Source organism: Littorina saxatilis, linkage group LG9, assembly GCF_037325665.1.
Source record: "Littorina saxatilis isolate snail1 linkage group LG9, US_GU_Lsax_2.0, whole genome shotgun sequence".
Lineage (NCBI taxonomy): Eukaryota > Metazoa > Mollusca > Gastropoda > Littorinimorpha > Littorinidae > Littorina > Littorina saxatilis.
The window spans coordinates 43,437,432-43,460,509 of record NC_090253.1 but is presented as its reverse complement, the minus strand read 5'-3'; the positions used below and the strand labels follow the sequence as shown (position 1 = coordinate 43,460,509).

The 23,078-nt window shown below is 43.4% G+C and overlaps 1 long non-coding RNA gene across 1 annotated transcript; it reads right to left on the bottom strand.

Moving 5' to 3' along the window:
• Positions 1-19,433: 19,433 nt before the first annotated feature.
• Positions 19,434-22,182, bottom strand: LOC138976180 (uncharacterized). Its single transcript, XR_011458892.1, has 3 exons — positions 22,065-22,182; positions 20,410-20,946; positions 19,434-19,553 (listed from the first exon to the last, which is right to left on the bottom strand). It is a non-coding gene; the product is annotated as an uncharacterized lncRNA (long non-coding RNA).
• Positions 22,183-23,078: the final 896 nt, after the last annotated feature.

Here is a 23,078-nt window from a genome sequence, read left to right as displayed (position 1 = left end):
CATCTGCAAAAAGTTCACATAAATGTTGAATATAAAGGGGGAGGTCATTAACATATATTGAGAAGAGCAGAGGTCCTAATACCGATCCTTGTGGTACACCGTAATCTACAGCTTGCATGCTTGATGCTCTAGCATTGTAAGAACTGTCAGATAGAAATGAACTAACAAGGTTGATAGTATCATATCCGACGCCATACAAACCGAATTTTCTAAGCAATAATGTGTGATCAATTACGTCAAAGGCTTTTGCAAAGTCTACGAAAATGGCACCACAGAATTCATTATCGTTTATTTTGTCCAACCACTGATCAACAAGAGAGATTAAGGCAGTGTGGCAGGAATGCTTAGCTCTAAATCCTGATTGTTTAGGATGGAATAAGTTGTTTTGGTTGAAATGTGTTAGGATGTGTTTGTTGATATGCTTTTCCAGTGGTTTTGATAACACAGACAAAATGGAAATTGGCCTATAATTTGAGGGGTCTCTTTTGTCACCTGATTTAAACAGAGGAATGACTTTAGCCTGTTTCAGGGCGACTGGAAAATATTTTTTGTCTAAACAGAGATTGTAAATGTAGGTAAGTGTTTCAGAAATTACGGGGGCTGACAATTTAAGAATCCTACCATCAAGCCCATCGAGCCCCCGGGTGCCTGTTTGCTTGAGGTGTGTAAGTGCGTGAAAAACTTCAGGTACTGTAAGAAGGGGAATTTTTGCTGGACATGAAATTTGTTTTGATTTGCAAAATTCTTCTAAAACTTTCAAATCATTTAATTTGGACTTGTCATTTTTAATCACAGTTTCAGCAATTTTGGAAAAATGTGTGTTTAAAGCATCGGGAGATATGTCCTTGATACAACTCGGATGACTGGCAGCCTTTTTATTCGTAAGTTCATTTATTGCCTTCCATATATTCTTTGAGTTTTGCTTTGAACTTGATGCTAGGTCACGAAAATATTTTATCTTTTTTGTTCGTTTAAGTGAATTTACCTTATTTCTCTGTTCTCTGTATTCCTCTTCCTTGCCAACCGACTTTAAAAAATCGCGATGGTCAATGGCATGTTGTAAATCATTATCAAACCATTTAGGTTTTACAATGTGCCTAACTCTCTTTATTCTCCACGGAGCATGTTTATCGTATATGTCATTGAAGGCACTAAGCCAATGTGTTAGGGCTTCGTCCGGATCCGTAAAATTGTAAGTATCAGATAGTGGGGAATTCCAAAGTTCATGTAGAAAGGTGTCTTCGTTAAATTGAGAAAAAGAGCGGTATTTTATTGTCTTGTGACCAACTTTAGGAATTTTGACACCCTTTCTTGACCATGTTAAACAGACAGGAAAATGATCGCTGCAACCATTGGCTGGAACACAACATTCGACAATATTATGGTGATCAGTAACATAGATATGATCTATCAGAGTACTGCTGGATGATGTGACTCTAGTGGGAGTGTTGACTATTTGTTTAAGATTATAGAGGTTAATCATATCAACCCACTGCTTGTTTTGTTTAAGCAAATCAACATTAAAGTCTCCCAACAGAATTGTTTCCTTTGACTCGAGCAGAACTGCATCTAACATCTGTGTAAAGTTATCTGACCAGTTTGCTCGCTCTGCGGGATTTCTATAACAAAATCCTATGAGGAGTGGAGGTGCTCCTCTCAACTTAACTTCAATCCACACAGATTCCACGAAGTTCTCAAGGTGTATTATTCGTGTATAACTAATTGATTCACTTATGTACAAAAGTATACCAGTTTCTCTACTTTGCTGAGGGTCTCTGCGTAACGTACTGTAACCTGGAATAACAACGTCAGAGAGAGAGAGAGAGAGACGGACAAAGAAACAGACTGACAGGCAGACAGAGAGAGCGACAGAGAGAAACAGACAGACAGACATGCAGAGCCTTACTATCGGACACAAAGACAGGCAGACAAACACACATACAGACGCTTACCTTGTCAATGAAGAATGCTGGCCAACACCCAAGTTGCTGTGCAAGCCTTCGACGCAAGGTTTAAATACCCTGTGAATTTCACCCACGTTTTATAAAGTTTGTTTACATAGCATATTGATCACTGGTGGACAGAGGGATAATTGTGGGGGAGGCTGCAGGGGGAGATGATATATAAACTTGGCCAAAAAATTATTGCAACAGATTTTAAACCCAAATTAAAGCATTGATTGCCGTGTCATTTCATTAAAATGGTATTATGCTTGTTAAGGCCGTTCACTTAACCTTCAGGATCACCCTTTGGATTAAATATTTATTTCACAGGGATCACGTGACCGCCGCGCAATTAAGGGTACCATCAAAATCGACCAGACAACAACGGAAGGGCATAAATTATTGTGATTTTTTTGTCGATTTTTCATTCGGCCCTTCCGTTTTTGTCTGGTCGATTTTCATGGTACCCTTACTTGAGCGGCGGTCACGTGATCCTGATGAAATAATTATTTAAGTCAAAAGGTGATCCTGAAGGTTAAGTGAGCGGCCTTAACTGGCATATAAAGTTTTTAATGAAATGACACGGGAATTAATGCTTTAATTGAGGTTTGAAATCTGTTACAATAATTTGTTGGCTAAGTTTAGTTGGTTGAAGGGATATGGGAGTGTGGATAAGAGAACGCCACGTAACTTCACATCCAGACTTTTGTGTGAATGTGTGTGTGTGTGTGTATGTGTGTGTGTGTGTGTGTGTGTGTGTGTGTGTGTGTGTGTGTGTGCATGCGGATGAGAGAGTGTGTGTGTGTGTGTGTGTGTGCGTGTGTGTGTGTGTGAATGTGTGTGTGTGTGTGTGTGTGCGTACGTTTGCGTGGGCAGTGCATGAGTCAGAACGTGTGCGTGCGTATGTGCGTCAGAGTGTGTGCGCTAGCTCACGTTTCAACGATCGTAAAAGCTTTCTTTAGTTTTTGCCCTTTGTAGCTTTTCAGGGGTCGATCGCTGTACATGTTTGCAAACCTGATATTTTTCTACAAGATCGACTGCATTGTAACCTGTTCCCAGTTACACTATTTTTTTAGTTTTTTGTTGTTTGTATAGTTGCTTCAGCTTTGATTGAGCCATAGGGTTGTGTATGAAATTTGCATTTAGTCTTTCTTTTTCTTGCTGAGTGTATGTACAGTCTAGAGAGGAGACGAACATGGTGTGAGCTTGTCCAGGGGGGTATATGAACATCTCAGTGGCAGGGGGATGGAAGCACTTGCTAATGAGTGGGAGTGTGCATGCGCGTGGTGTGCACGAGGATGTATGCACGTGAGTGATATTTGTAAATGTGTATTATGATAATATCATCTTTGTATTTATATTATTGAAATTGTTATATCTCGATGTACAGCGCTAAGAGCATAGTTAAATTTGTGAAGCGGCGCTATATAAGCTATCTTTATTATTATTATTGATAAAACATTGCTATTTTCCCGAGTCGTTGCGTCCTCAATACACATACTACACCACCTTTTACCCAAAAGATACAACCACAATTGCAAGCATTATGGAAGTGTCATGTGGTACAGCGCACCCCCCCCCCCTCTTACACACACACAATTTATTTCCCAAATTTCATCTGAAAATTTTGTTAGGATAAACATTTCCTCTTTTTTTTCTAAAGCTTCAGACCACTTCTAGACAGCACACTCGTGAGATGGGGTGATTTGTTTGTGATAGGATCTGGCAGCCGCTGCTGAACTGTTCTAGCAGTGTTTAGGCTATTCATTTACCCCAAAGTCAATCCTGTTTGACTGACTTTGCTGCCGAAAAAAATTCGACTGTACCATGCACTTGGCCATGTGTCTCGTGCCACTCGTAGAAGGTACGTGGGACGAAGTCTACGCCGTGTTTGGTCTGGTCATAGATATCCCTTGACAGGTCTGTATAGATCTATGGTCTGGTGGTGTGAGAATAGTTGGGGCCGGGTAGCTCCGGTGGTAGAGCACTGGGAGTGTATTCAAGATAATACGACTACTTGACGTACGACACGCGCCTCGGGGTTTGATATCTCTCGGTCCGACAATTTTTGTCGTGCTGCCGAATTCACAGGCACCGGACACCCTCCCCGATAGCTAGCGGGGGGATTCCCTTGTTTACGGTCGATCTGCGCGTGCACCTGACGCAGCAGCTGTCAAGGCTCCGCTTGCTGTTGCTGGCTGACCGTGGCTGGCTCACCCCAAATCGGCGCCACGCAAACATCTTGATATGCACCAGACGCCTGAAACCGTAACACGAGTATCACTTGCGGGACAAGAGGCTAGGCACCCATTCTGTTCGCAAACTGAATGTTGTCAGTTATCACATCCGTCAACAGTCAACTGCAAAATATCGTGCATAAGGAATATGAATTTGTGCATATATACCGTCCCCCAAAATCGTATGTCTTAGAATGTTTCTTCTTTCCCGGTAACGCTGCAAACTGATGGCCCCCATCTTGAAATAAAACTTATCGTACCGACAACAGTGCGTATCGGTAGGGATAGGCACCTCTAACTTTATCGGAGGACAGTGCCTACGATAGGCGCTATCGGTTGTTCATGAATTCCACGACAGGGGGTTATCGGAAGTTTTCTGTTTCTCGTACCAACTAAACCCCCTGTCGGAGGCTTTCTGAATATGGGCCCTGGACTTATTATCTAAGGGTCACAGGTTGGAACTTCTTGAGCAGACTCAGAGACGGTATCCATGCCCCATGCCCGAATCACCTGAGTGGCACGTAACAGACCTCGGCTATTCTGCGAGAAGTGCGCAAAGTGGCTGATACCACATAATCACGCATACAACTGGGTAATCTTATCAGTACAGTCGGGGTATAACCCGGGAACATGATCCCACAATGGTTTCACCGTGAGGGCGTAAAACATTAATAGTTATCGTGTGAGAATGGTTTAAGCAGGCAGTGCTGCGACTAGGCCTGGCGTTTGCTATTTGATAAAATATCGTCAGCTTAAGCTGCTTGCGTCTCTCTCTTCCAATGGCGGAAGATTATATGACAATGACAATCATAATTCTTTTTTTTTTCTCCGAGATTAAGAAGAATAAGCATAGATATGTCACAGTGAAAATGAGAATCCAGTGAGATTCCGAATCGCACAAGTGGAGATTGAAATTCCAGTTTGCACTAGGGCAAACTAGAATTCTCATCTCCACTGGATATTTGTTAGTGAAGATTGGAATTCTAGTTTGCCCTGGTGCAAACGGGAATCCAGTTTCAGTGGAGATGGGAATTCCAGTTTTCACTAGGTGAAATAGGAATTGGGGGAAATAATGTGTTCAAAGGTTTACATTTGTTGTTAAAACGATTTCATCTTGAGTCATTCATTACTTTAAGGCTTACTCATTGCAGGTATTGAAATGCAGAAATACAAATAAATATTATTGAATTGATATAATCGAACAACACACAATAGTTTTTTTATCAATATCATTAAATCATATTACAAAGTTAAAAGTTTATATAAGATGAAGCATGAGATGAGAGAGAGAGAGAGATAGAGAGATATAGAGAGATAGAAAGATAGAAAGAGAGAGAGATACAGAGAGAGAGAGAGAGAGAGAGAGAGAGAGAAAGAGAGACAGAGACAGACAGAGACAGAGACAGAGAGAGAAATAGACAGAGAGAAAGAGAGAGAGAGAGACATAGACAGAGAGAGACAATGACAATGACAATGACAAATTCTTTATTAACGAGGGTAATGGCATAAGCAAACAGGTGCTTTTTTTACATCCAGCCCTCGCCCATGGGAGAGTTTAATCTAATGATAATACGTTTTAAAAATGTTGGAATATCAATTAAAGAAGTAATAAAAACAAACGACAAACAAGCAAATGATTAACAGACTAAACAAACAAACAAAAATATACATACAAACGAACATGACATATTATTGTCAAAGGTATAATGAAAACTGTTTCAAGCAACAAAAAACGTGTGAAACTTCGAGGGAAGAAAAAATCCGTGAAACTGAGGAGTCAATGAAGCAACTACGTTGCAAGTAATATCAATGTAGCATCGTTACATAAGTCATGTTATGAAATTAATTAGGTACATTTATCTACTGAAACGTGTAAAAGGTACAAATAAGGCATCAACAATATAAACATGTTCAGGCTAAGTGAGAACGAAATGTGCCATGTATAAGGAATGAGAAATATCTGTCTTTAAAAGTCTTGGCATTGACAGAATGTTTGAGACCGCTTGGAAGTGAATTCCAAAGATTAGTCCCCGAAAAGAGTAGGCTGGACTTAAAAAGATCTATACGAGGCCGAGGAGCATACATTTTTGTCGGGTCTCTTAAATTGTGGGAAGTGAATTGAGAAGAAAGAGGTGCAGGCGCTCTTCCAATTATGAGTTTATGCATCAAAACGCCTCTATGGTACATGAGTCTTCATTTAGGAGGAAGAATGTTTAAAAGTTGATAATCTTCGTTGGAAACGGAGACTTGTAATAATATAACGTTGAGTGCTCTTTTATGTAAACTAAACAAAGGTTTAAGAGTTTTTGCACTTGCACAATCCCATAGTGTTGACGCATAATCAATGTTTGATTGAATGTGAGCGTTAAAGAAGAGCTGCCTGCCATGTATGTTCAAGAAGTGTGTTATTATGGACAACCAGTAAAGCCTCTTGGAAAGTACTTTACATACTACTGTAACATGATCAGTCCAAGATAAATCGTTATCAAGAATGACACCTAGAATTTTGTGGTTAGTAACTTCTTCAACAGTGTGATTATCAATCCTTAACGGCGGACATTTAGATTTTAAGTTTTGGCGTTTGTGTCTGGATAAGCATGCTTTTTGTTTTGTCTGGATTAAGAGCCATGTGGTTTAATTCGGTCCACGCTAAAAGCTCGTTAACACTTTCTTGAAGTTGTTTTGACAATACCTTCACATTTGAGTGGGAATTTCCGTGGTTTTTTTCCTTGTGAGTGCGCGCGATAGCTGTCGCGGTGTATGAGTGCGACTACACGTGCCTTGGCGTGTGTGTGCGAGTGTGCGAGGGCTGTATTTTGTATATTGATTATTTGATACATGTATAAATGTGTCTCCAGGAATATGTTTTGTTTTAATCTTGTGTCGATACTATTTAGTTCTGCCTCGTTATTAGCCATTGAGTATAACTGTTTTATTATTATTGCTTTGTTGTTGTTCTTTGGCCATTTACGTTGAATGACTTGTTATACATTGACATTGATAGTTTTATTCTTCTTCTTCTTCGTCGTTCGCTAGATAGTTTTATCATAAGAACCTTTTCTAATTCCTATTAACTCGATGTTCTTTAACTATATTTATACATAAATGCATATTGTAAAGCAGTATGCATTGTTAGAGGATTTTTTAGTAGCAGTGTTTAAATGTCGAAGCTGCTTTTCCCATTTTTACCCAAGAGACCGACTGTATATTGTGTTATTGTATTTGTCAGACTTGATTGTACCAAGTCCCTACACATGTTGTAATGCGCTTAGAGCCAAATATTTTTGTTTTTTGTAAGGGATAGGCGCAATATAAATACACTTTATTATTATTATTATTAATTGTGATTAGTGGTATCATCAGCGAAGAGTTCACAGTTACTGCTTATGTGTAGGGGAAGGTCATTAATGTAAAGAGAAGAGAGAGAGAGAGAGAGAGAGAGAGAGAGAGAGAGAGAGAGAGAGAGAGAGAGAGAGAGAGAGAGAGAGAGAGAGAGAGAGAGATGGCCTCGGCCGTCAGAGCCGACAGTATTATTGTATTGTATTGTATTGTAAAACCACGGTGTTGAACTTGTGGACATGCGCTCTGTAGAGTTTCTGGAACTTAACAGTGTTGAACCAAGCAATATAAAAGAAATAACTCTGATACAAGAACAGTCTGCAACTGCAAGGGCAACTGTCCAACGAAACGGTGCAATTGCCTAAAAGCAAACATAGACTGCTGTACAAAATGTCGCCCAGAAAGCACATTTTGCAAGAACTATTGATGGATTTCCAGTGAAATGAAAAAAGCAAAAAAGGCATGTTTTTGTGCGTGCGTGAGTGCATGCATGTGTGGGAGTGTGTGTGAAGGCATGTAGCATAGATAGGCCTACCTTTCATGCTTCATCTTTTATAAACTTTTATTTTTGTAATATGATTTAATGATATTGATAAAAAAAAAAAAACGTATTGTGCGCAATTACTCTGTGTTGTTCGATTATATCAATTCAATAATATTTATTTGTATTTCTGAATTTCAATACCTGAAATGAGTGACTCAAGATGATATGGTTTTAACAACAATTATAAACCTTTGAACACATTATTTCCCCCAATTCCCCCCCAATTCCTATTTCCCCTAGTGAAAACTGGAATTCCCATCTCCACTGAAACTGGATTCCCGTTTGCACTAGGGCAAACTGGAATTCCAATCTTCACTAACAAATATCCAGTGGAGATGAGAATTCTAGTTTGCCCTAGTGCAAACTGGAATTCCAATCTCCACAAGTGCGATTCGGAATCTCACTGGATTCTCATTTCCCGGCACTGTGACATATATATATATGCTTTTTTTTTGCATCTGGCTCTCGCCCTAAAGAGGGACTAATCTACATTGACTACAACTACTAAAGATTAAAAACACAATTTTAAAAATCGTTACACATAAACAGATTGCATGGTAGAACATATAAGTGTATGTACAAAATGCACATTATATAGAAACATTGTAAATCATTAGGTAGTGTGTATAATGAATTCAAGCATCCTGCCAGTGCTCCCCTAACGGGATCTCTAGTTCCTTGTGATTCAGATCCGAACAGTGCTACAAGAAGTGTCTGTGCTCATAGACGTTACAAATTTCTACCTCAATTGATAGTGAGACATCGGTTTGCATATTCGTTTTCTCTGGAAATAATTCGGGACTTTTGCTTGTTCTGAGGCATTCGGAAGAACTGTGTAAATTGCACAACATGAAACAAACGGACAACACAAAAACTGACGCGGAAAATAATACAAAAACTGACGCGGAAAATAATACAAAAACTGACGCGGAAAATAATACAAAAACTGACGCGGAAAATAATACAAAAACTGACGCGGAAAATAATACAAAAACTGACGCGGAAAATACCATGTCGCATAAGGGACGGAAATCGGGAACCATCCCCATGATATGTACATCATAACACGTTTCTTGTTTTCGAAATTGTCTCCCTTTCCCCAGTCCTCCCCGTCGCAATGAACTATTATTAAGTTTTAGCGATACACTTTCTGTGATGAAGCGAACGGCCTGGTTAGGGATGCGTTCCAGGCTGTCAGTATTGTATTTGAGGTGGGGGTTTCAAACCATTGCCCCGTACTCCAGGGTGGATCTGACGAGAGCGACGTACGCGAGGCGGCGACACTCTAGCGGGCAGTTCCGGAAGTTCTGGCGTGGTGTGACAGGGTGACGTAAAAGTCCTCCTTGTCAGTAGTTGTTCTGGATTGACGGAGTTGTCTCCCTGCTAAAGTGTGAGCTATTAATAGTAGCTCGACATTTTTGGTAGGTTGGAAGACAATCACCGGTGTGATGTGGAGTAGATGTTTGTGATAGGGTTTGACTGCTGTTTCACTTGTATGCTCTTGGGAACCTTTTACTATTCCTGTTAGTGTACATATGCGTGCGCGAGTGTAGTATGCTTCGTATGGTATTTTTATCTGTTGTCTTATTATTTGTTTTGTCTTTTAATGTGCACCACACTGAAATTTCTCTGTATGAGATAATAAAGTATTCGTATTCGTACCCATGGCTATTAACTAAGCTCTAAAATATCAACCTTGTTTGACTGGCTTTGACTCCAAAGGTGATTGTTGCGCTTCATGCACTCAGTTACAGTAGGCAGCCAAACGTAGATCCGTACATGTTTTGCTTTTCAGACCTCTTGTGTGAAATACATGTTTGCCGATTCAGTCTTTTAATATAAACTGTCAGTTTCTGCTCTCCCCTCCCATCTCACCTTACAACCTTATCCCCCTCCCCCTGCCCACTTGCGAGTTCGACCCTGGGTCAGGGCGTTAGCAATTTTCTCCCCCCCTTTCCTAACCTAGGTGGTGGGTTCAAGTGCTAGTCTTTCGGATGAGACGAAAAACCGAGGTCCCTTCGTGTACACTACATTGGGGTGTGCACGTTAAAGATCCCACGATTGACAAAAGGGTCTTTTCTGGCAAAATTGTATAGGCATAGATAAAAATGTCCACCAAAATACCCGTGTGACTTGGAATAATAGGCCGTGAAAAGTAGGATATGCGCCAAAATGGCTGCGATCTGCTGGCCGATGTGAATGCGTGATGTATTGTGTAAAACAATTCCATCTCACACGGCATAAATAAATCCCTGCGCCTTGAATATGTGCGCGATATAAATTGCATAAAATAAAAATAAAATTAAAAAAAAATCCCTGCACTTAGAACTGTACCCACGGAATACGCGCGATATAAGCCTCATATTGATTGATTGATTGAGTGGACGGGGGATTTGTTTGTTTGTTTGTTTGCTTAACGCCCAGCCGACAACGAAGGGCCATATCAGGGCGGTGCTGCTTTGACATATAACGTGCGCCACACACAAGACAGAAGTCGCAGCACAGGCTTCATGTCTCACCCAGTCACATTATTCTGACACCGGACCAACCAGTCCTAGCACTAACCCCATAATGCCAGACGCCAGCCACTAGATTGCCAATTTTAAAGTCTTAGGTATGACCCGGCCGGGGTTCGAACCCACGACCTCCCGATCACGGGGCGGACGCCTTACCACTAGGCCAACCGTGCCGGTGGACGGGGGATAGGCCAGGAAGCATTAATGAGACGCCAAGACAGAGGTTGCGATAACGTGACTTTTATTTTATTTTATTTTATTAACGTACACCAGAAGTAACCCTGAAGGCAGTGTAGGAGGTACTCGGCGTATCCAAGATGGCGGTCGACGTGGCTCCACGACCCCAGTGTCAGATGTTCCCCCTTCCACTCCACCCTATCTCACTAATATTCACTATAAAATCGTATTAAACGTACAAACCGACTCTTGTAAAACACGAGTTTGCTTGGTAGCTACATCCCATGAACGCACAAGAAGAAGAAAAAGAAGTATCCTAACATTATTTGCTAGGTGTAGTTTTTAAAGAGAACGATTTTGTCCTTAGTACTTTTCTTTTGATTTAGAGACAGACAGACAGACAAACAGACAGACAGGCAAGGACAGATATGGATCCTCGTGCATATTCACAAACACGCTTTGTCTCTTTCTCATTCTATCTTTTCCTGTCCGTTAAAAACATATTAAAATATGGACAGTAGAAATTTGGTTGTGGGCCTGTGTGCGAGCGTGTGTGTGTGTATTTGTGTGTGTGTGTGTGTGTGTGTGTGTGTGTGTGTGTGTGTGTGTGTGTGTGTGTGTGTGTGTCTATATTAATTTGATTATGTGCGTCAGTGTCTCCGTGTGTGTGTGTGTGTGTGTGTGTGTGTGTGTGTGTGTGTGTGTGTGTGTGTGTGTGTGTGTGTGTGTGTGTGTGTGTGCGCGCGCGTGACTTGTAGAATGGCAGTTGAATGCCGTCAGGAGGTACAGCAGGGTGTTCATGTCTGTCTGTGTCCATCCGCATAAATGTTTGACGAGAGAGAGAGAGAGAGAGAGAGAGAGAGAGAGAGAGAGAGAGAGAGAGAGAGAGAGAGAGAGAGAGAGAGAGAGAGAGCAGACACATTCATAACAAGTATGCAAATACACACACAAATTATCATTCTTGCACACTGTTAGGAAACGCTACCGTTGCTGGGCTTTGGTTCAGTTTTGTGTGTTGCATGTAGTTGACTTATTTGTACTTTGTGGGAAAGTACCGATATTATATTTTGTAAACACAATATTTATGCTTGGACGAGAATGCAGGTGAACTTTCTAGTCCTGTCAAAACAAGTTGTTTACCATGCTGTTTTAGTCGTGAGTTCGTGGCGTTCGTTCGGATTAAGTGCGTCGGCGCTTTTGATGTACGTCATAGAGAATGTCGCTAGTTTAGTCCATGCACGGCTCGTATAATGTAGTTGTATCATGTTCGGTCTGGAATATTCTCGAGATTGAGTATTTACTATATATGCCAGCGCGATTTGAATGTTAAAAAAGCTTCTATTTGAGTTCTGCTAGATGTGCAGTTGTATGTATGTAATGCTAAATAAATCCTCGAACTCAATTTGACGAGTTGTTTTCTGCTGCTGCGAAGACGGGCGACGTAGATAAAAGAACACATCTATACGACGTTTGAGAACTTGTGGCAATCTCAAGTGTCGTGTAACAATTGGGGGCCAAGCCAAGGTACGCCAAGGGTTTTCCAGCAACAAAGACCAGTGTCAAGACAGTCACAGGAGGTAGCCATCAATCGGGTGTATCCTGAGGGATCAGTATTGAGACTACGGAACCGTGGATTCGGTGTGACTGGTGAAGAGTTTGGTAATCGCCGCAGCTCGGTACGGTGAGCGACGCCGGAGTGTATCGGGATTACAGAGGTAAGCTGCCGTTTGGACGAGACGGACTTCGTCGCGGAGCTAGTGCATTAATACTACGAAATACGACTGAGGTACGTCGTGTACGTATCGAGAGCAGCGTGCGCCGTCACGTTAGACGAGGAGGGTGGCAGCCTGCGTCTACGAAGGTGAACAGCGACGAGAGAAGCATCGGAGGTGCAGTAGAGACTCAACTCAACTCACATTTTATTGGCTTCAATTTTCATAGAAGAATTTGTCTTGCGCTTCGGAGAAAGTAAGAGTATAACATATAAAAACAGCATTCATATCACATTTCATGTATCACACACAGTAATCACTAGTATAAGCCTACAATTATCACATTTGTACCTGTATCATACATGCAAATAAATAGTATCACATTTCCACGTATCACACACAATATATACATTACATAACATACAGCAAGCTTCCATCTCCCGCGCCCCCCCCCCCCCCTCCCACACATACATATCCTCGCACGTGCGTCGACTCCATACAAATGACATCATCAGTCCATTAACTAAAATGCACAATGACTAGTAGTGGGTACATGATACTTAATACGTGCTCAACTAGACCTGCTAACTAAAATAATAACAGAAACAAAAACAAGGACTGGGCACAACATTTACACGTGTGTGACCTACTTACATCAAGTGCCTGTGATCTATAAATAACAATGATTGCGTTTAAAGTAAAACATGAATAATGCCGATGTTTTCTAACAATGAATACATAACAACTAAGATAAGAATGTATGTGCTTTCATAATATGATTATTTTATAAAACACAGTGGGGAAATTTGGAAAATAATTTTTATACGAAACTGCGCACATCGAGTCGAGCTCTGTAGCGTGTGTGTTCGGAGGCAGGAGACACACATGGCTGTGGATATTAATTGTTCGGTGGATTAAAAAGGATACCCCGACTTCGGCAGGGCAGAAGGAGGTACAAGACGGTGTGCTGTATTGCTGTGTGTGAGTGTGCTGTGCAGACCTTCTGTGTTATGTGCATGTTCTATTCTAGTCTGTTCGTAGGCTTCCTCTGGGGGCCTATTGTGTACAAGGGGAGGTCACTTCCGCCTTATAAACAAACACATGTGGAGACCCACAGAAATACCATAGCATCGTAATGAAAGAGGGCAAAAATACTAATAACAGCAAGGTAAGACAGGTCTAGGACATTATTTCTAGGACTGACTAAGCAATGGAACAACATCATGATCTTCATAAGCAAATGATAGTGAGAACAAAACAGAATTCTTACTCTTCTGACTGCTCCCAGTGATTGACATTCAAAACATCCATCCTGTTCTATTCTAAATAGTTGTAAAAAAACTTCATAAGAATAATATTAAACATACATACTTGATTTGTTTAAACATAATTCTAGTGTAAAAGTATACTTTATAAGTTGTGGAGATAGACTGTGTTCTTTTAGAAGACTACATTCGTCTACGTTCGGGGCTGTGAAAGAATACAGACGAACGCACCGGAAAAGACCAGAATGGCTGAGTTCTGGGGAAAAGGAATTGAACTGGGACTAAAAGGCAAGCAGTTGACGGAGTTCGTCGAGTCCCAGACACGACTCCTGGCGCAGCGTGAAGAAAGACAAGCGCAGCGTGAGCGTGAAGAAAGAGAAAGAGAAGCACAGCGTGAAGAAAGGCAAATGGAGCTGAAACGCTTAGAGCTCCAGATAGAAATGGAGACGAAGCGCTTAGAGCTTCAGACAGAAATGGTGCGTGTTCAAAATGAGCACGAGGCACCACGCCAAAGAGATAACCAGCAGCAAATGTTACACAGGGCACCGAAACTTCCAGCATTCGCTGACGGGAAGGACCAGATCGACTGCTACCTTGCAAGATTCGAGAGGTTCGCTGAGAGTGCTAGATGGCAGCGCGACGACTGGGCGATTCTACTCAGCGCACATTTGACTGGGGCAGCACTTGAGGTCTACGCTAGACTCTCAAACGATGACGCCAGAGACTATAATGTACTGAAGGAAGCTCTGTTGCGTTGCTACAACTTCACTGAAAGGGGCTACCGTCAACGCTTCCGCGAATGCCAGCCATTGTCTGGAGAGACACCGAGCCAGTTTGTGGAGCGCCTGTCGTCATACCTGCAGAAGTGGGTGGAGTTATCAGGTGAAGAGCAGTCATACGAGAGTCTGCGGGACTTGATCGTGAAGGAGCAGTTCCTTAATGCCTGCCCGAAGGACCTGGCGACCCGCTTGGAAGAGCAAAAACTGCGGGGTTTGAAGGACATTACTGATGCTGCTGAGCGTTATCTCATTGCTCATGGAAGGACCCTGGGGACGTCAAAGTCAACGAAACCTTTCCAGAAGAGCGGAAACCAGGCAAACCAACCTGCCAAAGGACAAACTGAGTCCGCACCATCATCCAATGAAGGGCAGAACATAACGTGTTTCCTTTGCAATGCCAAGGGCCACCGAGTCGCCAACTGTCCCCAAAAGAAAAATAACGGACATGTCAATGACAAAGCGCAAGAACATCGACGGAGATATTACGACAACAAGAGGCAAACGAGTGGCTCGAACCAACAAGTATGTGCGAGCAGCGTCATACTCCCAAGGGTTGCCGAGCAAGTGGCTACACCATCGGACCTGGAAGAATGTATATCTGATGGCCAGCTTCTACTCGCCAATGGCAAGTCAATCTCTGTCGTCGCCAGCGCAGCTGTGTCAGTGTCGAACATGCCCGTGTCGAAGGGATTTGTTGAGAAGCAGGAAGTGACTGTTCTCAGAGATTCGGGCTGCAATGGAGTCATTGTCAAAGAGGATCTGGTGCCAACAGAGAAGTTCACTGGTGACTTCAAGTGGACGCTCATGGCTGACAGCAAATGCGTGAAGGCACCAGTGGTAAAAATCCAGATCGATACTCCATACTTCACCGGAGAAGTTGAGGCCGTCTGCCTGAAGAAGCCCTTGTACGATCTACTAATTGGGAACATTGGGGGTGCGAGACGTCCTGATGACCCTGATTTCGAATGGAGAATGGGCTCAGCTCAGCCTGCTGCTGAGGAGGAAGACCCACTGCCATTCGCGAATGAAGATATCAGCGAACTGTTACGAGATGACAGAGCAACTGTGCATCGCCGCGACCAGCCGCAGGTTGTAAGCGCTGTGACGACCAGAGCCCAGGCGAAGAAGGACAAAACAACTACGCCACTCAGGGTCACCAACAGTTCTGCAACTGCTGTCGTGGACAGGGATCAGCTGATTCAGCTACAGGAAGCTGATTTGACCTTGACAAAGTACAGGAGTCGTCCTATCAAGGAGATGACTAAGGGCGAAGGCACTGTGCAATTTGAAGTGAAGGCCAAGATTCTGTACAGAGTGTTCCAGCACGCGAGAGTCAACGGTGGGAAGCCATTACGTCAAGTTCTGGTGCCTCAACCACTTAGGCGCCAGGTGATGGAGGTGGCCCACGACTCTATTATGGGAGGTCACCTGGGTGTCAAGAAGACATCGGACAGAATCCAGGCTGCGTTTTACTGGCCAGGACTGCATGCAGATGTGACTCGATTCTGCCGATCGTGCGATATTTGCCAGAAAACCATACCTCGAGGAAGGGTCCCGAAAGTGCCGTTGCAGAAGATGCCTTTGATCGACCGACCTTTCAAGAGGGTGGCCATTGACCTCATCGGCGAGATAAAACCGCCAAGTGAAGCGGGTCATCGTTGGGTACTGACCCTGGTAGACTATGCAACCAGGTACCCAGAAGCCGTGCCTCTGAAGAAAATTGACACCGAGACTGTTGCCGAGGCACTTGTGGACATTTTCAGCAGAATTGGGGTTCCTGAAGAGATCCTCACAGACCTGGGGACACAGTTTGTCTCTGAATGCATGGAAGAGGTCAACAGGCTGCTGAGCATTCGTCACTTGACTACGACACCCTATCACCCGATGTGCAATGGGCTGGTCGAAAAATTCAATGCGACGCTGAAGTCCACGCTGAAGAAACTATGCAGTGAGCAGCCAAGGCAGTGGCATCGCTACATCAATGACTTGCTATTTGCATACAGGGAGGTGCCACAAGAGTCCACTGGATTCTCCCCGTTCGAGCTGATGTACGGGCGGACCGTGAGAGGCCCGATGCAAATACTAAAGGAATTGTGGACGAAAGATGTGGACACACCTGAAGTGAAGAACAGTTACCAGTACGTGTTCGAGTTGCGAGAGAAACTGGAGGAGACTCTCGAGATTGCGAGAGAAAACTTGAGAAAGTCTCAGGATAGTGGAAAGCACTACTACGACCGCAAAGCCGTAAACAGGAAGTTTACACCAGGTAACAAAGTGCTGATACTGCTTCCCACTGATCACAACAAACTACTGATGCAGTGGAAAGGCCCATACGAGGTTGAGGCCGTGGTAGGGATCAACGACTACAAGGTGAATGTCGGCAAGCTTAGAAGTCCAAGATCTACCACGCTAACCTCCTGAAACTGTATGTGGAGAGACCTCCGGAAGCAGTACAGGTCGCAGCAAGTGTGGAAGAACCAGCCGAACTAGACGAGTTCGACGGCGAGGAACTACTGGAGTTGGGAGACCTCCACAAGAAAGAGGGAGTGGATGACGTCAAGCTAGGACCTGACCTGACAGAAGATCAGCAGAAGGAGCTGCATGATTTTATGGGCGACTTCACCCATAGGTTCTGTGATGTTCCAGGCTTTACGTCCTTGGTCGAACATGAAGTACACCTCACATCTGACGTTCCTGTTCGCTCAAAACCATACCCTATCCCGTTTCAGGCTCGGGAATCCTTGAAGAAGGACATCGGCAACATGTTGAAGATGGGGGTCATCCGTGAGTCATCATCCCCTTACTCATCTCCCGTTGTTGTTGTCAAGAAGAAAGACGGTACAAACAGGGTATGCATTGACTTCAGGAAAGTGAATAAGATCACCGTGTTTGACCCTGAACCAATGCCGACGGCGGCTGATCTGTTCCGACGGTTGACTGGCAGTAAGATCTTCTCAAAGATCGATCTCAGCAAGGGATATTGGCAGATTCCTGTGCGCGAAGAGGACATACCAAAGACCGCCTTTGCAACTCCAGACGGAACGTATGAGTGCCTGCGGATGCCTTTTGGCATGGTGAACAGTGGTGCTACCCTTAAGAGAGGAATGCGAAAAATGCTCAAAGGAATGAAGAATGTTGTGTACTACTGGGATGATCTGCTAGTCCACACGGAGACCTTCGCAGAGCATCTGGAGACTTTGAGGGAACTGTTTTCCCGCCTGACAAAAGCCAATCTGACCGTGAGACCCAGCAAGTGCATTTTGGGGACCGACAACGTTGACTTCATAGGTCATTCACTGAAGGAAGGTCAAAAGGGGCTTTTGTTGGAAAACGTCACCAAGATCCTCAATGCGCCACGTCCTGAAACCAAGAAGCAAGTGCGATGCTTCCTTGGATTGGCTGGGTACTACAGAGAGTTCATTCCAAACTTCGCCGCCATAACGGCGCCTTTGTCGGACATGACCCGAAAAGGATGCCCCAACCGAATACTTTGGGGACCAGCTCAGGAGAAGGCATACCAGGCCGTGCGCGACCTGATGTCACGAGACCCGGTGCTACGCCTTCCTGATACTGCCAAAAAGTTCATCTTGCGTACAGACGCATCGGACGAAGGGATCGGCGCCATGCTGATGCAAGAGCATGGAGGTAAACCGTTTCCGGTCAGCTATGCCAGCAAGAAGCTGTCAGGAGCCGAGAAGAACTACTCGACCATGGAGAAAGAGTGTTTAGCCATCGTGTGGGGAATCAAGAAATTTGAACTCTACCTCCAAGGGGTGAAATTCGTGCTTCAGACTGATCACAAACCCCTCACCTACCTGAACTCTGCGAAGTTTGTGAATAATCGTATCATGAGGTGGGTGATGTACTTGCAGAACTTTGATATGCGAGTGGAATCGATCAAAGGTTCAGACAATGTTGGAGCAGATTTTCTCAGCCGAGTATGTGAGTAAAACTGTGTTCATTCTCCAACAGACTAATGTACATACCTGGATTTCAATCTGTTATGTATACATAATATGTGTACAAGTAGCGTTTCAATGATTGAAAGAAATTAGGTAAATTTCTTCTGGTGTTGGGGGTAATGTTAGGAAACGCTACCGTTGCTGAGCTTTGGTTCAGTTTTGTGTGTTGCATGTAGTTGACTTATTTGTACTTTGTGGGAAAGTACCGATATTATATTTTGTAAACACAATATTTATGCTTGGACGAGAATGCAGGTGAACTTTCTAGTCCTGTCAAAACAAGTTGTTTACCATGCTGTTTTAGTCGTGAGTTCGTGGCGTTCGTTCGGATTAAGTGCGTCGGCGCTTTTGATGTACGTCATAGAGAATGTCGCTAGTTTAGTCCATGCACGGCTCGTATAATGTAGTTGTATCATGTTCGGTCTGGAATATTCTCGAGATTGAGTATTTACTATATATGCCAGCGCGATTTGAATGTTAAAAAAGCTTCTATTTGAGTTCTGCTAGATGTGCAGTTGTATGTATGTAATGCTAAATAAATCCTCGAACTCAATTTGACGAGTTGTTTTCTGCTGCTGCGAAGACGGGCGACGAAGAATAAAAGAACACAACTATACGACGTTTGAGAACTTGTGGCAATCTCAAGTGTCGTGTAACACACACACACACACACACACACACACACACACACACATACACACATACACACACACATGCACACGCACACACACACGCACACACACACGCAGACACACACATACACCTCACACACTCACACTCACACTCACACACCCACACACACACACACACACCCACCCACACACACACACACACACACACACACACACACACACACACACACACACACACACACACACACACACACACACACACACACCTTTTATCTACCTCACTCAGATCTCCTTCATCAACATAATCTTGACAGTAACAAGAAAGAATATATTTTCAATGCACTTTAATTTGTTCTTCACTTCTTGAGCAATCATGACATGATGATATGTTTTCTTGTAGCTGAGTGCTCAGAATGGGGGAACAGACGCAATCTCAACTCCTGAAACCTGAAATATAGAGAGTACATTTTTTGGTTAGGTATACACTTTTTCATTAAAATGCATCAGTAGGCAACCCTGAAGTAATTGTTTTCAGTGAACCTATAGATATCTTTCATCAATGATGCTCAATTGATAGACTTCTTTGCTTTATACGGATCATGTTTGTGTGGAGCATGTATTTGACCTTTGACTCCTGTGAAATAAGAAATAAGTTCAGCCCTGCGCGACCAGTGACACAAAACATGAACGGCATTCACAATGTCATGCACGCACGCTGAAAGAACAAACATGCATACTCACTCATTTATGAATACGAACATCCCTTGGCATTGTCATAAAATTTGAAAAACAAGACAAAAACAACAAAACAATTGTATCACCCCCCTGCCGCCTGTTCATAATAATTGTTAATGTACCTCCGTTTCCATAGTTTCGTCTTCTTGAGGCCTGACTTTCTCAAACAGAAATTCGAGCAGATAAACTGCTTACATTTCAAATCATTATTAAAAAAAATGAAAAGAGAAAAAATAAAGGTCTAAATTATTCGAACTTTTAATACAGTACAAAATAAAATAAAAATTAAACAGTCAACAAGAACCTTGACCTTTCGGTCTTACGCGTGTACAAACAAAAGGCACAACAGACACAATCCATTGCTCTGAATTATCTTAGAACATGTGTTGTTTCCAAAATAGTCGAAGTATTCAAAGTAAGGGAGAGAAACAAACACACACACACACACACACACACGCACACACACACACACACACACACACACACACACACACACACACACACACACACACACACACACACACACACACACACACTGCCTTATCAACTTTCGTAACCATACACTCACTTCGCGAAATCAGCGTCCGAATAAACCGCCAAACCGTCTTGTACCCCCAAATAGACCGAATCGCGTCCGGCCCAAGAGGTTATATCTGTTCTGGAGTCTTTGTCGAAGCAGACTGAGGCCCTGTTGAAGTCTTGTTCCAGTTGAGGTCGAGGTTTGGTTGGCGGCGGATTGGGTTTGGTTCACGTTTTGTGTGTCGGGTGCTGCAGTACCACCCCCGGTCGCTGTAGTATTACCCCCGGTCGCTGTAGTATTACCCCCAGTGGCTGTAGTATTACCCCCGGTCGTAGTTTGATTACCTCCTCCAGCCACGGAACCAGCAGTACTGTTAGTGGTGGTTGAATTACTGGAGGCCGTTTGAGAGGCAGCATTCTGACGGAGGAGGGTAAGCAGAGGGCTGGTACGGAGTCGTTGCAACAATGGACTTCGGGAGAGGAGGCCCAGATTGTTGGTGCGTTGAAACAGCAAGCCATCCAGCATCGCTGGTGCCAAGACTACGATGAGGGTTAAGGTCCACATGTTTGATGGATGCTGTTTTACCTGAAAAACAGCAACAAGAAAACATGCGGCTGTTGTAGTGTGATTGGAAAACACAAGTGTATTACGTATGGTAAACACTTCCAGTCATACAACGGACTAACTATAGCCAATCAACCAGCCAACCTACCAAGTTTCCATAGACAAAGAGACAAACATGCTAAAGACAAACACCATCTGTTCATAGTCATATCTATATATTTGTATGGATACGTTGCGGGTAAACACTTTAACAATAACACAATTGAAAAATAATTAAATGTAATATGATGTCAAGCAGAACAAGCATTACTTAGATGAACATTAGGTAATCCAAGAGAGAGAGAGAGAAAGAGAGAGAGAGAGAGAGAGGAAGAGAGAGAGAGAAAGAGAGAGAGAGAGAAAAAGAGAGACAGAGACAGAGACAGAGACATAGAGCCGAGGGTCGCGGGTTCGAATTCGAGCCGGGTAAATTTTAAGGGGCTTATTGTCCGTCAGGTCTTAATTGCCTATATTGGACATGAATTGGTTTATACGATTCGAGTTTTACGCCCTCACGGCTTTTTGATGTTTGCGTGTTTAGGTGGTATCAGCCATCTGCACTTATGGTAGAATGACCAAGATCTTTAACGTGCCATTGTGGTGACACGGGGGTGGGAGATGGATACCGTCTCTGAGTCTGCACATAAAGTTGACCCGTGTCCGTCCAGGCCCGGATTCGAACCAGCGACCTCTCGATCACAAGTCCAGTGCTCTACCACCTGAGCTACCCGGGTCCCCCAAGCCGGGACGGACACGGGTCAACTTTATGTGCGGACGCAGAGACGGTTTCCATGTCCCACCCCCGTGTCTCCACAGTGGCACGTAAAAGACCTCGGTCAATCTGCCATTAGTGCAGATGGCTGATACTACCTAAACACGCATACACTTGTGTATCTCATCTAAAGTTGGGGTAACACCCTGGAACATGTCCCTAATGGTTTTGTCGTGAGGGCTTAAAACTTGAATTTCTATCACAGAGCCTGACGTGACAGACAGACAGAGACAAAGACATTGACAAACACAGCCAAACAGACAAACGGACAGTTTAAGACTGACTGTCGGACAAAGACGGGTAGACAGAAACACAGACAGAGGCTTACCTTGTCAAAGGGAATGCAGAGCTACCACTGAAGATGCTCAACAAGCCCTCGGCTCAAGGTTTAAATACCTTCGTTCTTAGAAATCAATACACTAAGTAAACGTACTTTCCAACATATGGATCAGAGACACAATAGAAATAGGGGCAGGGGAAGGCGGGGAGTGTGTGTGTAGGGGGGAGGCGGGGAGTGTGTGTGTAGGGGGCTGTAGGGATGGGAGTGAGGGATGATATGTGTGTGTGTGTGTGTGTGTGTGTGTAAGTGAGTGTGTATGTTTGCGTGCGTGCGTGCACCAATGTGCGTGTCTGTGCGTGCAAACTCTCACGTTTCAAATATTTGAAAAGGTTTTTAGGTTTTTGCCCTTTGTAGCATTTCAGGGGTCGGTCGCCGGAGAGGTGTGTAAAACTGTGATTCCTACGAGCGTACCTAAATTGTAACCTTTTCTTAATTTCACTATTTAGTAGACATTGGTATTTTTCCTATCACACGATCACATTTGCAAACATACAAAACTTTCATGAGGTTCAAGGATTTAAAGTTGACACTAGGTTGAATAAGGGAGTGCTTTATGAAGTGGGCAAGCAAGCAAGTGATAATTTAAACAAAGCAAAACAAAACGAGAACAACTTCAAATAAAATAATAATACCTAAAGCAATCAGCACCTGGCTTTGCCCGGGTTTCCGCCGAGAACCAATCAGACAGCGTGTTACATTTCCACATCAGATCTAGAGAGAATAGAAAAATTGTAAAATACAAAAGCAAATTAAGAATCAAAGGAAATGTTGCATGACAAGGAATGTGTCCACCTATGTTTTGCTAGCTGACTGGGCGGATTGCTATGAAACTTTCAGAATTGTTTGCCATCTTCTTCTTTTCTTCTTTTCGATCGCCGATCACACTTGGAGTCCAGATCTTGAGATATAATTAGTGGTCTTCTGCAGCGCAGCCACTGGCCCGTACAGCTTGTTGTGCAGGGACTCCGGCAATGGCCAGATTTCCTCTCTCAGCACCTGGTG